Here is a 16,471-nt window from a genome sequence, read left to right on the forward strand (position 1 = left end):
TTGTACCCAAGTGCTAAAGAAATCCATATTTAACAAAATTAATTAGAAAAAAAAACAAATGGTTCCTCTGTAATCACCCCCAAATACCACAAGTTATGTGTGTATTTTTACCTGGTTGTCCTGAATTACGTCATCCAGTAGTTTTCTTTTAGGACGAGCTCAGTCTGCGGCTGCTATATTTTTATAGTGGTTTTCTTCCTGCTCAGGGCAGTCTGGCGTTACATGGACGGTTGCACCGTCCTCACTGCACAGGTAGATTGCGTAAGCTCGCCAGCACTGCACTTGTCCTGTAGCTGCAGCACCTGTAACAGTCAGGAGGTCACACGCTCCTCTCCTTTTTCTGAACACAGTGATGGCATGCCTGTCACGACCCGCAACTGCAGTGCCCTCATCATATCTAAGCCCGGATAGAGTACAGTGCCCTCACTGCAGTCATTCACCTAGGGCAGACCAAATCCACTACGGAGTCAAGGCCCATTTAAGTAGTCCTCTGTATGAGTGTCCCCCTGTGGGCTCATGATTAATCCCAGTGTATGGGGCATCAGAGGGAAGGGTCAACGTTTCAGGACGCCTGTGCCGTGTAATAAACTGCTGGCAGCATTGATATATAGAAGCAGAAACACCTGGGGGCAACAAGATTAATACAACATACCCATACAAGGAGCCAAGTGGAGGCTGCAAAGTGCTTGTGGAAATAGTAGTTTCAAGCAGTGAAATGGCAGTAGTGTAAAGTTCAGCGGGACTGCCACCTCCTAGGAACGCTGCAAGTGAAAAGTAAGGACAAGAACTCAAAATGACAGAAAAAAACTGTAAACTTCTGAGGGCATTTCACTGTAAGTTTCCTATAGTTAAGAGGGTACAAGGAGTAATGAAAAAAAAAAGTCTGCTTGTGGGATAGAATAGACTTACTCTTTTACTTACATATGGTGGTCTGTTCTGTCAGACAAGTCCTTTCAGGGTTATGCTGCCCTGCTTACACTTTCCCCTTTGAGGAAAAAAAAAAAGTAACCATATATATGTAAAGGGTTAGGGAAAGAAGGATTGTACTTGTTGGATTTCAACATGCCCTATCCCTTGTTCTCTGTGAGCAGCCATTAGAGGTGTCTGGCAACGGCTTATTCCCCTTCGGAACACATTAATCATTGGCTGAGCCGAGTGTGTATGGGGGATTGGGAGGCATAGCTGTCTATGCTATCTAAGGCTTTGTTCACATCTGCGCCAAGGCCCCATTCCGTCAGAGCTTTCCGTCGGAATGGGACCTTTGACTTCTGGAAACCAGAGGTTTCAGTTTCCATCACCATTGATTTAAATGGTGACGGATCCGATGCCAATGGTTTCAGTTTTTCTCAGTTGTGCAAGGGTTCCGTCGTTTTGACTGAATCAATAGCGTAGTCGTCAGAACGGGACCCTGGCGCAGATATGAACGAAGCCTTAGTTGTATGGCCACCTTTACTATCTTACCTTATCTAGGCCTCCAGCAGTACAATAAAGCGGTCATGAACTCTCCTTTTACAGTGGCCATTGATCGGCTGAATAATTGTTTGTACGAACGGCTGTTCTTGTTCGTTTCCCTGTATTAACTGGGCAATGAACTTTTATGTGGTCGGCTACGGACAGTGTCAGGGCGGCTTGCACTGTGTTCCCTTACGCGAGTACACTCACAGACTGGTGGTTCTGCAGAGAGCGCTTTCTGTCTGTGTGTGTTCTCACAGGACGGAACACAGCGCAAGCCGTCCTGACACTGTCCGTAGCTTATTGGACAGTGTCAGAGCGAAGAGATCACGCCCCCTTGCCATTTAGTTACATAGAAACACCCCATTGACCGTGCAGCGGCTTATTTACATATCGGGCGCCAAATATAACGGCACCGATCTGTAAATAACGGAGGAAGATAGGAAAATTTGTTAAAGTGAGACAGTGTTTGTGAAGCCCTGCCTATTACATGCGGCACTCGCCTGCACATGTATGGGCAGGTGAAAGGTTCTCTTTAAAGGGAATCGGTCACCAGCACTTCACCTATTGAACTCTACTCAGCCCTCGCTGGCCGCTGCTCTCAAAAGTTCATTGCCGTTAAACCCTTTTCGTAACTCCTCCTCCAACTGTAAATAACGATCTGCAAACATTTTGCGCCCTTTATGGTAATCTGGCAGTCTCGTTTGTTCCTCTTCTCATACCTGCCCTCCGCCGAAAACTGGCCCGCCCTGAATGCCAAAATCTCATCGGAGATGCCGTGCATGCGCCCGTCCTGTATGGTTCGATGCCCTTCCCTGCTTCGTCCTGGCCTCAAATCTAGTTACTGCGCATGTGCCGCTATGTTGTCCCATTGTGCACACGCACCAGAACAGGACATTGATGCGCGAGAGGAGGAAGGAGCTGTCAATCAAAATGTAAGGTGGCGGGTTTAACTTGGAAAGGCTTGAGGGATGAAGATATGAGACTTTTATGCTCATTATCATACGGCACAGGAACACTAAAAAACTGAATACTAAATGCAGGTGACCTATTAAGAACCTAGAGGAATCACCCATGATAAAGGTTTCCATCAGGATAAACAAAAAAGCTTCTAGTTGACACATGCAAGGATAAATATACCTATATGTGAAAAGATACTTCCTTACTATTAACAAACTATTAAATAGAAAGCTTGTTTTATCCAAAAGCCTTGAATCCGGACCTCTGTACATTGACTAGCAAGTGAAACGTCTGCCAAATCTTATATCAAAAAGTTTCATATGTTAATACTTAGGGGGGTAAAACAAATCTGCAAAACTGACCAAACCGGTCCTACTGTCTAAAATGTTTAGCGTACATACCAAGAAAATGAAAAATTATATTCGTATCAGACAATAGTTCCAACTTGTGACCTTCCTCCTCCCAGCTAGCTACCGCAAATTCCCCTCTGGCCCATTCACTCTGCAGTTGGAGAAACCACTGCTGTGATGAAAGATCCTCATACTGGTTATTACCGAGGATTAGAGGCCAGTAGGGGCGGCTATTGCACAAAGGCCACATTTCAGCCATGCCACGCTTGTCAGAATGTTACTGTGTTTTGCTCTATTTCCAAAACAAGAGAGGCGCGCTAGGCTACAATTATGTAAATATACAGTCTTCATAATGTGCAATCATTTTTAGCCTGTGTCAAAATATATTCACTTGTTAACTAGCAGGGGATGACTTCCATCGAGGAATTATCGTACAACAATCCATAACCCTCAGTCTGTTTTAGTTTGAACTAAATGCTTTAAGCAAAGTTTCTCTCCTATGATAAATACATCGTCATATCTTAGAATTACATTTTAATGTTTTTTTTTTGTATTTCCAATTATAATATAGCACTAAAAAATGCTTCACATAACATTGCACAGATTACAATTACATCTGTACCTGTTCCCCATAATTACATTTCCTCATTTCTGAAGGACACCCTTGGACCAATTTCATAGGAAGCCAATTGTCATTTCTGCACATTAATAAAGTGTTGGGGGAAATCTCTCATCAACACGAGGAGAACATACAGTACACTGCATAAAGAAGTACACCCCTCTCCGCAACCTATTCAGCTATTTCACTTTACAAATAAGTTCTATTTGGGGTTCCTATTAATGTAATGTTCCAGCAACTCTGGTTTATCAGTTACCAATGAAATATGTCAATACTAAACAAGAAAATTATTTTTGTGTCAAAATTATTAAGGGTCATGTTGCAAAAATGAGTACACCTTCTGAAAGGTACAAAATACATAAAGCTTGCTGGAGCTAGTTACAGTTAATTTATCGGCAATATAGTCTTAAGTCCTCCCACTCAAAACGGTGTCATTGTTTGACAAATACAAGTGGTGCTTAAACCACTGCATCACTTTCAGACCTAATGCTGACAACAATGATACCAAATGGAAGAGTACTGTCTGGAGACTTGAGAATTTTTATGTTTTTTATTGCACAAAAGAAGACAAGCGTACATAAGGATTAACACTTATTAAGTTGAATATACAGAATTAAAAAAAAGATGGTCTTATGGCAGCAAGGAAGGCCGCGCTAGTGCTTCAAGTCTGACAGCTGTGGTAAGCCGAACTGGAGTGACTGTTTCATCACACCCTGCATAGACGTGAAATGCATCGTGGTCATCCATGGAGGAAGCCGCTGCTAAAGAAAGTCTGTTTAGCTTTTGCTAAGAGTCCTATATGTCAGAGGTCAAAACTTTTGGCAATCCATCCTCTAGTCTGATGAGACCAAACTCCGTAATTTTGGATCTCCGTTGTATTGCAAAATATTGAAAGAGAAGATGCTACCCGCTACTCGCCCTGGGTCGGCAAGTACTTTTTCAGCATGACAATAACCCCAAACGTTCAGTTCACTGCTGTATTCTTAAGAAAGAACAAGGTGTAAGTCCTGTAGTGGCCTAGTATGTCACCCAACCTCAACCCTATTGAGCACCTGTGGGGAATTTTTGAAGAGACCTGTTCACCAGCACGCTGCATCAAGCCGCTCAAGGAAGTCATTCTTTAAAAGTGGAGCATGATCGATGTCACTATGTCGTGAACTTGTGCACTCCATACCTAGATGGGTCAGCACTGTACTTTAAAAGTTTCAGAGGTCATACTAAGTTCCAGTTTGTTACTTATTTGTTGCATTTAGTCTAGGGTGTACTCATTTTTGCAAGTGATCGTAATTGGTTTTATTTTATAGATCTTAATGATAAATCTTGTCATTACTATTGTTAGTGTCATATTCTTAAGTATAGATTTAATTAAATACTACTTTGTCATCCTTCCATGAATTGTAACGGTGATCATTTTGAAATAGAAATATTTATGTTCAGAGCGGGTGTACTCATTTATACAGTGTACTGTACAGAGTCTATACAGATGTTGATCTTGTTGGATTAGACCCTTGAACCCCAGGGTTTTCATTTTCTTTTAGCTGATATAATTTTCTTTCATGTGTAACCTTCTTTACAGTTCAGGTCGGGGTAAACAGATTCCTGGCTATGTAAAAGATTAGGGGTGAGGTTATGTTAAGCCTCATACACCTGGCCGGATTACAGATCCACACTGCCTCCAATTTTATGCACAGGCCTTTTTTTTTTTTTTTTTATCATGGGTTCTCTATGAATCATTGAGAAACAAAATAGTGTCATGCTCCAACATGTCATATAGAAACCACCACTTATTGCACTACCACACCCACAGGTTAGTCTACTGAAGGTCAGAAACGATATACTTTAATGCTCCAACATGTGCCATCATAAGAAGATAGTCTCTTTTCTAGGAGAGGTTACAGTACCTCACTGAGCAACCAAATGAACTCAGACCCATAGAGACGCTAAAATTTTGTGCACGAGCCCTTAAGCCGGGTCTACACGTAGCAGAAATGGTGTGGATTTGCTTAAAGAGGCTCTGTCACCAGATTTTGCAACCCCTATCTGCTATTGCAGCAGATCGGCGCTGCAATGTAGATTACAGTAACGTTTTTATTTTTAAAATACGAGCATTTTTGGCCAGGTTATGACCATTTTCGTATTTATGCAAATGAGGCTTGCAAAAGTACAACTGGGCGTGTTGAAAAGTAAAAGTACAACTGGGCGTGTATTATGTGCGTACATCGGGGCGTGTTTACTACTTTTACTAGCTGGGCGTTGTGTATAGAAGTATCATCCACTCCTCTTCAGAACGCCCAGCTTCTGGCAGTGCAGACACAGCCGTGTTCTCGAGAGATCACGCTGTGTCGTCACTCACAGGTCCTGCATCGTGTCAGACGAGCGAGGACACATCGACACCAGAGGCCACAGATGATTCTGCAGCAGCATCGGCGTTTGCAGGTAAGTCGATGTAGCTACTTACCTGCAAATGCTGATGCTGCTGCAGAATCATCTGTATCCTCTGGTGCCGACACGATGCAGGACCTGTGAGTGACGTCACAGATCTGCACTGCCAGAAGCTGGGCGTTCTGAAGAGAAGTGGATGATACTTCTCATCAGAACGCCCAGCTAGTAAAAGTAGTAAACACGCCCCGATGTACGCACATAATACACGCCCACTTGTACTTTTACTTTTCAACACGCCCAGTTGTACTTTTGCAAGCCTCATTTGCATAAATACGAAAATGGTCATAACTTGGCCAAAAATGCTCGTTTTTTAAAAATAAAAACGTTACTGTAATCTACATTGCAGCGCCTATCTGCTGCAATAGCAGATAGGGGTTGCAAAATCTGGTGACAGAGCCTCTTTAAGGTAAATACACTGCAGATTACAATACCAGCCATGTGGATGTGATTTGAACTAACCACATTCTCTCTCCAGCTCTCGGCAGAAAAGGACGACAAGACTGTTTGATCTCGCGAGAGAGATCACATCACAAGCCGCTCTGATACTGTCCGTAGCTGATTGGACAGTGTCAGAGCGCAAAGTGTCACGCCCCCTTGCCATTTACAATAAAAGAAACGCCCCATTGACCGTTCAGGGTGTTATTTACATATCGGGCGCCAAATATCACGGCGCCGATGTCTAAACAAGGTTTCTAACCTCCATTATTTAAAGTGCAACAAGGTTTGTGCAGCACTGCCTATTACATGGTGAACATGTATGGGCTGGTGAAAGGTTCTCTCTAATGTTTCTATGACTGTCAGATGTACTTTGTCAGATGTTTGTAATATCAAGAAAAAATTGTAATACATTTTTTTAATTTTTTTTTCAGACACAGTCCAAACTTCACACAAGATATTCAGCCTTTTTCTTTCTGTACACACATGGAATACACCGTTTACTCTGTTATTGCTGGTTCACTGAATAAGATGTGCCACCGCAAACCCAAAGGGATCATTCTCATCATCTGCTTCACGGCAACCAACAACTGGTGACATACAAGGAGATGCAAACGAATGTAACCTCTGCAAAGACCAGATCTTCACTTCAGGACTTCTCTTTTCTGAACGCCCCAAACCCGAGGCAAAATGAGCCGCCATGCCTCAGACAATACTTTTAACCTTTTATGTCCTTGTTGCTGTTTTAATTAATGTGATTCTTTTTGTATTTTTACTTTTTTTGTTTGTTTTTTTTTGTTATTTTAAATGCTTTAAATTTCTTAAAGTCTGTGGATCTGCTGATGTACAGTGCCTTTGCTGCTATGGATCAAAATCGAAAGGACATTGTAGATAAATCTTATCGTATGCGTAGAAAATACTTAATTTCCTACTAGAAAAGAATCAATACTGAAAGTCGGACTGTTTTACTGAAGTTGCAAAATGTGGTAGCAAAAAATGGTGTTTTAAGTACACAGTGTTTGATGTCATTAACAGTTTCGTAATAATCTACAGTGTAGAAAGATTTTGATACTAAATTGTGTCATTGTACAGAATTATGACCTTGTTGACCATAAGTACATATATAATACTAGATTGTTTGTGCATTCGGACTTTTAAGCATTAAACTTAAGTAACTTCTATTTTTTTTTTCTTAAATGTTTGGTTATTAACAAAAATGATTCTATATATAACTTCCTCCCATTAACCTGTTATTACAGGGTGTCTTTTGGACGCTAAACTGCATTGAGAAACAAAATAGTCACCCATAAATTCTCTACTAATTGCACTTTTTTCCTTTGACGTTATCTGGAACTTTTCCCGGAGAAATTTGGGTCTTCATTTTTTAATTAGGCTTCATCATTAGAGTCCATCTGGACACTGCAAAACCCGATCATTCCAAAAGTAGCGTAAAACATTGTGTGACAGAAGGCATACGTCAACAAGAAACTGAATTCACTCACTTCACATACAATGGTTTGCTTAGCCAAAATGCTGTTACCAAATTATGTAGATTTCTCATTCATTCTAAAGGGCCCTTACTGTTCACTGTGTATAGTTGTGCTATACCTGAAATACAAAGCAGCTACTAATACAACTATGTATGCAATTGTTTCTGAGATAGAGGATTTGAAGATAAGTAGTTGACGTTTTGAACAACACTCTGTCAATCTGAAATATGGCCAAACTTGGGCCACGTAAACGAACGCCGATCAACGAGACAGCTCGTTGATTGGTGCTCGTTTGCGCCTTTCACAAGGAGCTATGGATGGGGAAGATTGCTCATTACTACGATCGCTCCTCCCCATACATTGCTATCATGTCGGCAGCACGTCTCCCTGTTTACACAGGGAGATGTGCTGCCGACAACGATAATATTTTTGCCATTTAAAACTACAATCCGTTTGCACATTCATCGGCTGTTTGTTGCCTTGTTTACACAGGAAAATTATCGGGAATGAGCGTTCTGTGAGTGCTCATTTGGCCGGTGTAAAAGGGCCTATACTCTCAAAGAATAATAGATTGTCTGCAACTGCACAGCAAATGGAGCCGTAGAGATTGTTAATGACCCAAATGATTTTACAATGTTTACTATCTCTATGGTAATAAAAAAATGGAAATCTGCCATATCCATCAGAACAGTTATTGTTAATATATTTATTGGCCATTAGTAATAAACTTTAGTGGTAGCGAGTTGGGCAATACAAAGGTACGAAACTTCCGAAAATATATACAGTTTAGCATTAGGAAAATTGTTACTATTGTAAGAGATGCATTTGTGTATGACCATTTTCAGATGTGCATTTTGATTGCAAAAATTCTCAAAGTACAGTATATGGGGATGAAGCTTTGTTCGTGGCCAGGTAAGGCTGTGGTCCCACCTGTCAGTGTTTTCATTGTTTTGCTTAGTCAGAGGAACGGAAATGCAGGAAGAGCCGTTTCCGTTGTATGACGGACAACATAGGGTTTAACGCTGCTAAGTTCAGTTCACTTGAACTGGGGGATGACTCGTGGTCTTGCTTCCATAGCAGACGTTAAATTGTGGCTATATGAATGAGATTTTAGGCTGCTTTCACACGGCAGTGTTTTGCATCAGTATTTGGAAGCCAAAACCAGGAGTGGATCGTAGACGGGGAGAAAGTATAATGCAAAGAGTTGTACCTCCTTGTTTTAGGCCTGCTCCTGGTTTTGGCTTAGTTGGTGAAGCATACTGTAATAGGGAGAAAAGTATTAATGAGTGTCTGGGTGGTGGAGCATGAAAATACTTGTACCAAAGCTTGAAGCACTGGCCACACTCCACAATTATAATTACTAAATTCTTAGTAATAGTACCTAATAAGTGATAGACCGCCCTCAGACAGGGCAGCATTAAGATAAGACAGAATGGCTTCAATGAGTGTTTCCCTATTCGCATTGTATGCAAAATAGCCCTCCTTCAGAAGGAAGAAAATTGTCTCTAGTGCCACCTAGTCACCTGTAGGTGGTACTAGAGAGTTTTCTTCTTGCTCTGGGAACTATTTTGTATACCTTTTTCCCAGGAAGCATTGCCCTTAGGGGTCTCCAGCAGCTGAATCTACGCAAGGAAAACCAGTGACTTCCAGACCGGCTACCATTGGGTATATTGCACTGGGCATACATATAACTGAAATCCGAACCATTACTAGTAGCTGCAAGGTAACCACAAGTATACAAATTGGACACGAGGGAGATACACTGCCTGATGCCTCAAGAGCACCACTCCTAAATATAGGTAGTGGAATTGAGACAAGACTTACCCAGAACAGTAACCTCATCTTCACTAGAATTACAGATCTATCATACTGATGCAATTTGATCTGTAATACATATTGCCGATCTGTGTTCCGCATGGTGATGCTGAACTACATCAAATATGGTCGATATTTCCATTGGGGATTGGAATAGAGAGCTTACCCAAGTATTGGAAAGCTGCCGTCTCTCCCCGTTCAAGACAAATAGTATAAAAGTTTAATGAAGAAATACATTTTTGTGTTCATTTTTTGAAGCTGATAATACGCCTGGTTTGGAGTGGTGGTTAGCTGTAATGTGAAATGGACTTTGTACGTAGGATTTAACTTAATAGAACAAGTGTGCTATGAAATAGTATCCATGTAGTTCTTTTCTTCCCCATCTGTAATATATTATTAAGTAGCCACAGACTGCATTTGAAAAACAAAATCTATGCTCAAATTTTATTTTCTAGACTGTTATTTGCTAAATTATTCTGTAAATGCGGTTTTCTAACTTGTGGTCCGGTGGTTAAAGCTTCGGCCAAATAGTTTCATAGTAGTAATGCTGATATGTAGAAGAATAGGCCTGTGGTTAACAATAAAGTTCTGGGTATAAAAAGTTGGACGTTGTAGTAGTGAACAGAGATTATTCATTTTAGAACCCACTACGGATAGTAGGATTCTTGCCACGTGGTTTCTATTAATATTGCGCACATTCTCAACTGTGTTCAGTATATCTGTATGATGGGTTGTTTACTAACCATGGAAAACATGTTCACTAAGAGAACTTAGCAGAGGCTTACTAGGTATGTTACTGCTGCTCTGTATTTTCATCATATCTTACTGCCGCTTTCTCCCAGGCTACGACATTGAAATTAATGAAGACAAAAATTTGGGCACCGGCAATCTGTGATTATTGTGCCCAGCAGCGCATAGGAATGTTTCGATCCTTTACAATGGAGGGGTGTTTTTCAAGTTTGTAAAAGACCTATCTAGTATAAGGGTTGAGACGTTGCTGCTGTTCTGTGTCTGGATAGTCTTTTTAACCTCATGTTTTAGCGTTTCTAATAGTCCTGAAGGGACATTACATTTCTGTGGTAGACAAAATGTTTCTTTTATATATTTTTCTGTGATCGAATATTTGGAGACTGAGGCTTCGTTCATGGGTTCCGTCTGAGCTTTCCGTCAGGGGAACCCACGAACAGAACCCTGACTGAAACAAACGGAAACCATTTGTCATCGTTGTGCAAGGGTTTTGACGGAATCAATAACGTAGTCGACTGCGCTATTCATTCCGTCAAAATGACGGAAACCACACACAACGGGGACAAACGGATCTGTCACCATTGAAATCAATGGTGATACAAGTCGTAACCTATGGTATCCGTTTGTTTTAGTCAGGGTTCCGTTCATGGGTTCCCCTGATGGAAAGCTCTGACGGGAGCCCTGACGCAGATGTGAAACCAGACTTGTATCACAATTAGACAGCATTAGTAGATCTATTAATCTCTTTTAAATTTTTACAGTATAATATTAGACCAGGCAGGCTTAAGATGCATCAAATCTATCACAGTAGCACACGCTGTATGATGAAATTGGTGCATCTTGCAAGACATGTTAGACACTTTTATCTTTATACCACCTTGGTTGGCTTAGTTTATGAGTGTATTTTAGCAAAATTTTCTTTTGCGCATTATAAGCCACGTCCCTTTGCTAGACACTTTTGAAAAGTGTCTAGTAAGCCGTAAACATCTGTTCTTTTTGGCGCATTTACTTCATAAATAGGTCTAAAACTTGAAGCGACATTGTGCGCCAGAAGTATTTAGGTGCAATCCAATTAGTAAACCTGCCCAATTGTATCACTCCTAATGTTTAGCATCTGTATTGCTGTGTGATAGAAGACTAAAGGCCCTTTTACACCGGCCGATAAGACATCATTGATTGGCGCTCGTTTGCTCTGATCACACAGAGCTATGGATAAGGACGAGCGCTCGTTACTCCGATCGCTCGTCCCCATACATTATCATGTCGGCAGCGCGTCTCCCTGTTTACACACGGAGATGTGCTGCCAACAACGATAATGTTTTTTTTTTTAAAACTATATGATCAGCAGAGGAACGAACATTTGCTCGTTCATCTGCTGATCGTTCCCGTTTACACAGGGCAATTATTGGCAACGAGCATTATATTAACGTTAGTCTGCCCGATAATCGCCCAGTGTAAAACCACCTTAAGGACAGCAACTCATTGAAAGATCCAGGTTACTTCACATTTACCAACCTGCTTCAGTATTTCGTTGTTCCAGGTTAAGGATATGCCAAAGTTGAATGTAAATAGACAATGTTTTTAAAGAGGCTCTGTCACCAGATTATAAGTGCCCTAACTCCTACATAATCTGATAGGCGCTGTAATGTAGATAACAACAGTGGTTTTTATTTTGAAAAACGATAATTCTTGAGCAATTTTAGATTTATGCTAATTCCTTTTTTAATAGACAACTGGGCGTGTTTTTACTTTTTAACAAATGGGCGTTGTACAGAGGAGTGTATGACGCTGACCAATCAGTGACCAATCAGCGTCATACACTTCCCATTGGTCCAGACCATTGTTGCAGTGTGATTGTGCAGTGAATGAAGATGGGCTGGAACAATGAGAAGTGTATGACGCTGATTGATCGCTGATTGGTCAGCGTCATACACTCCTCTACAACGCCCATTTGTTAAAAAGTAAAAACACGCCCAGTTGTCTATTAAAAAAGGAATTAGCATAAATCTAAAATTGCTCAAGAATTATAGTTTTTCAAAATAAAAACCACTGTTGTTATCTCCATTACAGCGCCAATCAGATTATGTAGAAGATAGGGCATTTATAATCTGGTGACAGAGCCTCTTTAAGTATTTTTAGTATGTAGACGAGTGAGGCGCTGTAAAAAGGGAGTAGTTATATTCGAAGAGGATGGAACTTTTTATCATACAATGGTAGCTTATTTTAAACGTGGGGGAGAAGTCTGAAGCCTTTAGAGGGGGGCAGAGAGGTATGTAAAGGAGCATCATTGCAAACATTTTAGCACTACATTACACACTTGTAGCTGTTGGAATTTTGACCAGTGCAGAAATTAGGTTCTTCAACCCCAATAGGCACTGATGTAACATGACGGCTTTGGGTAAAGCACTTTCAGCCTGTGACGAGCACTGAATCTGTCAATGACCAATAATGCAACAAATTATCTGTATCAAATATCAGTGTTATGGGCTCATGCACACGGCCGTATTACAGCTCAGTTTTGTACGGAGCTGTAATAGAGGTGCATGAGGTCTCTTCTGTATTTCCGTATGCCTCCTATAGAAATAAAATTTTTACATCCTGCATTGGACACCGTATGTTGGGGAGTATTGTCTCCAAAAAGCATTGCTTCTAGGGAACTATATATCTGTACACATGGAGACTAACAGACTTCGTGTACTGCCATACAAGCTCCATGTCAGTGTCCTTGAATAGTTGCTGCTTAGGTTGGGTTCACGCGGTTTTAAAATGCAGTTATTGGCCGAGCATTTTTTACAAGTCAAACACATTTTTTTTTATATGTTTTATCTGTAAAAACTACGAGGGCACTAATCGCATCATAAAACCTTGGCAATTTGCGGTAAACCGCATGTGGTTTTGTCGTGCAACACACAATGTGTAAGCCAAGCCTTAATTGCCCATCCCTAAGGCCTCATGCACACGAACGTAAAAACGCCCGTAATTACGGGCCCATAGACTTCTATTGGCCACGGGTACCTTCCCGTATGCTTACGGGAAGGTGCACGTGCCGTTGAAAAATATAGAACATGTCCTATTTCAGGTCGTAATAACGGCACGGGCAGGCCCATAGAAGTCTATGGGGCTCCCGTAATTACGGGTGGCTACATGTGTGCACCCGTAATTACTGGAGCGTTGCTAGGCGACATCAGGCGATAGTCACTGTCCAGGGTGCTGAAAGAGTTAACTGATCGGCAGTAACTCTTTCAGCACCCGGGACAGTGACTACCGCTGGAGTTAATAGTGCTAAAAGTTAACTTACCTGCTTCTTCCTCCAGTCCGCCCTTCCGGGATGACGTTTCATCCCATGTGACCACTGCAGCCAATCACAGGCTGCAGCGGTTACATGGACTGCCGCGTCATCCAGGGAGGTCGGACTGGATGTCAAAAGAGGGACGCGTCACCAAGACAACGGTACGTATGAACTTCTTTTACTTTCCCAAAAGGGCTGCCCCGTCTCTCTTTCCACCACTGATAGAGAGAAGGGGCTGCCGATTAGTGCAGAGAAAACTGGTGACACCGGACCCGTATTTACGGACACGGGTCTGTAAATACTGGTGGAATACGGGTTGAATACGTATGACAAAAGACCCATATTTACGCCAGTATTTACGGGAGGAAAAAAATATGTACGTGTGCATGAGACCTAAGTAATTGATAGAACAAGAGCACGCTGTTGGTTAGTATGGACTTATTGATATTCTTGCAACAGGAGTACGGACAAGTAGTGTACATCACAGTGGAATGGGAAGTGATAACAATTACTCAATATTTGTTGGGACATTTGATTCGATGTCTTAGAACAAGGCTTGGATATTGATAAATTCATCCCATGATTAATGAGCTCATTTGTATAATCAAACCTGAGTCTGTTTCACCTCCCTAGTGGTAATTTATAATAGGGATGTTATATATGAGAACCTCTCACGCTAACAACGATCTGAGCGGTTTTATTCAACTTTATTGGTACAATTACTTGGTATGAGGCTTTTTACAAAGGATCCAAAGTAACTATCATAAAATAATGTCCTAGCAGCTGATGAGACAGGTAAAACGATGTTAATGCAACTTGAACATATCAATACCTGATCAACGCCCAGAGCTTGAGGGTATGCTCCCACGGCCAATGGGCAGAACGCCTCCAAACATCTGCCCATTGATTTGAATGGGAAAAACGGTGTTCTGTTCCGACTGTCCGTTTTTTTTTACGCGGCTGTTTTTAAAAATGGTCGCGTAAAAAAACGTCCGTGAAAAAAAAGGAAGTGCAGGACACTTCTTGGAACGTTTTTGGAGCTGTTTTTCATTGACTCTATTGAAAAAAGCTCCAAAAACGTCCGTAAAAAACGCAGCGAAAATCGCGAGTGGCTTAAAAAACGTCTGAAAATCAGGAGCTGTTTTCCCTTGAAAACAGCTCTATATTTTCAGACGTTTTTAGTCTAGTGTGTGAACATACCCTAATAGTGAATCTCCACCATTTAGCTCCATTTTTCTGAAACCGCTCCAAATGCCCTGCATAGACATAACACTAAAAGATAAAATTCTGCCACCGCTAGAGGGAGCTTACTGCATACTGTTATATTTGAGTTCATTGTTTAACCAGTATGCTGTAAGTTCTAAGCTTCATCTAGTGGTGACAAAAGTTTATTATTTTAAGGACTGAGATATATTAGGCAGCAATTAAACAGTCAGTTCTTGAAGTTGATGTGTTTGAAGCAGAAAAAATGTGTAAGTGTAAGAATCTGTGCGACTTTGACAAGGGCTAGACAACTGGTTCAGAGAATTTTCAAATTGGCAGGTCTTGTTGTGTGTTCCCGGTATACAGTGGTAGGTACTTACAAAAAGTGGTCCTAGGGAGGACGACTGGTGAAGCAGCAAAAGGGTCATGGGCGGCGCCCAAGGCTCATTGATGCATGCTGAAAGCGAAGGTTAGCCCGTCTTGACCGGTCCCACAAGAGAGCTACTCTAGCACAAATTGCTGAACGGTATCGCAGCTTGCTCTGTATGGGTCTGCATTTCTGTAGACTGGTCAGAGTGCCTATGCTGACCCCTGTCCACCACCGAAAGTGCCTTTAATGGGCACATGAGCATCTGAACTGAAATTTGCAGCAATGGGTGAGGGCTGGGTGTGTATTTGTTTCTTACCTGTGGCACTAGGACGCCCTATGGGTTGAAAGCAAGCTGGCGGAGGCAGTGTGATCTTCTAGGCAGTGATCCGCTGGGAAACCTTGGGTCCTGGCATTCATGTAGGTCAGGGGTCTCAAACGCACGGTCCACATTCGGCCCCTGAGGCTGTCATCTGCGGCCCGCGGTGCATTGAAGCTCCCGAGACATCCTTGGGACAGCAGACTGTAAACACACCCCTGTAAAAAATGCTGCACACACCCCCTGTAAATAGTGCCACCCCCCCCCCCCCCACCTGTACATAGTGCAAGGCCAGCGTTAGCACCCGGACAAGTGGTGTACCCTTGGGGGGAGAAATCGGCCAGCCGCCATTGCTTCTTCAGGAGTGGGTTCCCCGGCCAGAGCGTTGACAACTCTTGCTGTGGATTCCGCTCCTAGAGGGAGCCGCTGTCTAGGAGTGGAATCCCCCCTCCCTGGTAGTGCCACACAGCCCCCCTCCCTGTAGGTAGCACTTTTGGGGCCTCTAGCAGTGGACTCCCCAGCCAGAGCATTGCCGAAGCCCTGGCCCGGGATTCCGATCCTGGAGAAGCCCCTGACGTCACTGTCCATATATGGGTAGTGGCGGTGGGCTCCTCCTGAAGCGGAATCCCTGGCCAGAGTGTGGCCGATGCACTAGCCGGGGATTCCATTCCTACAGGGAGCCCCTGACATGACTGTCCATATGTGTACAGTGAAGTCAGTAGCTCCTCCTGGAGCGGAATCTCGGCAGACACTCTGGCCGGGGATTCCACTCCTGGAGAAGCCCCTGACGTCACTACCCATATATGGACAGTGATGTCAGGGGCTCCTCCTGGAGAGGAACCCCTGGCCAGAGCGTCTGCAATGCTCTGGCTGGGGATTCCACGCTTAGAGGGAGCCCCAAAGGCTCTACCTATAGGGAGGGGGGCTTTGTTGCAATATCTACAAAGGGCACTATCTAAAAAAGGGGTCGCCCTGTGTTGACA

The 16,471-nt window shown here is 42.5% G+C and overlaps 1 protein-coding gene across 6 annotated transcripts in view; it reads left to right on the forward strand.

Moving 5' to 3' along the window:
* The window catches only part of LOC142652695 (transducin-like enhancer protein 4), a 110,763-nt gene extending 103,324 nt beyond the window's left edge, over positions 1-7,439 (forward strand). For all 6 annotated transcript variants that reach the window (XM_075828366.1, XM_075828379.1, XM_075828374.1 and 3 more), the window contains one exon: positions 6,693-7,439. The gene's annotated coding sequence lies outside the window, so the exon portion shown is untranslated. The remainder of the gene's footprint in view (positions 1-6,692) is intronic.
* Positions 7,440-16,471: the final 9,032 nt, after the last annotated feature.

Source organism: Rhinoderma darwinii, chromosome 1 (assembly GCF_050947455.1).
Source record: "Rhinoderma darwinii isolate aRhiDar2 chromosome 1, aRhiDar2.hap1, whole genome shotgun sequence".
NCBI classification, from domain to species: Eukaryota; Metazoa; Chordata; class Amphibia; order Anura; family Rhinodermatidae; genus Rhinoderma; species Rhinoderma darwinii.